Genomic DNA, 807 nt, shown 5'->3' on the forward strand with positions numbered 1-807 from the left:
TGAATCAAAGCACAGTATCAAGGTGATGTCCTATAACTTAATGTTTCAACACACTGTAAATTTTAACAGAAATATCAGTTCTGCATTCTCAGGAAACATGTAGTATTCTCCAGTGTACCTTTGTGCTGCCGCATGGAGCCCCTTTAAACAGCTTTGGTATAATTATGGCAGCACAAGAAGTTTATCTGAAAAATATTTCAACCATTTTGGTACAATAGAGATAACCTTTACAGCATATATATTGTTAGCCTTATTATGTGAGATAAAATACATATTATTTAGAAAATAGTCTGTACTTAAAGGAATTATTTCTATTATAAATGGTATTCATGATTGATTACTTAATGCATATTAGATTCCTCCTAATACTAAATGAAATTATGCAGTTTAGTTCATTTCAGTCTACATACCAATGCTGAAGAGAATAAATTTAGAAAAGTTCACTGTATCTCAATGAAGAGTTATCAAGTTTGAAATCCATGTCCCATCTTAGTCTGCAGGAACCAGCAGTGCTGTGCTGGGGCAAGAAGTCCCAGAGGCCCCAGCATTCTTCTTAGGTAATGAGAGTACAGTTGTAATCAAGGAAATGTGAACTTCTCTTTTGGGAAGGTCTAAGATAATTAGCTATACTGAAGAGAAAATGGCTTAAAGCAATGTTGAACAACTGGTAATAGTTAAAATACACAAACATGCATATGCTTTTGGGAAGCATGATGTGCCAATACACTAATGCGCCTGAGGGTTCCTTGTGGACAGGTGAGTGTCCACATTCAGCATTCAGGGCATGACTATATACCACTAAAGATT

Source organism: Propithecus coquereli, unplaced genomic scaffold (assembly GCF_000956105.1).
Source record: "Propithecus coquereli isolate 6110/MARCELLA unplaced genomic scaffold, Pcoq_1.0 Scaffold156, whole genome shotgun sequence".
Classification (NCBI taxonomy): Eukaryota; Metazoa; Chordata; class Mammalia; order Primates; family Indriidae; genus Propithecus; species Propithecus coquereli.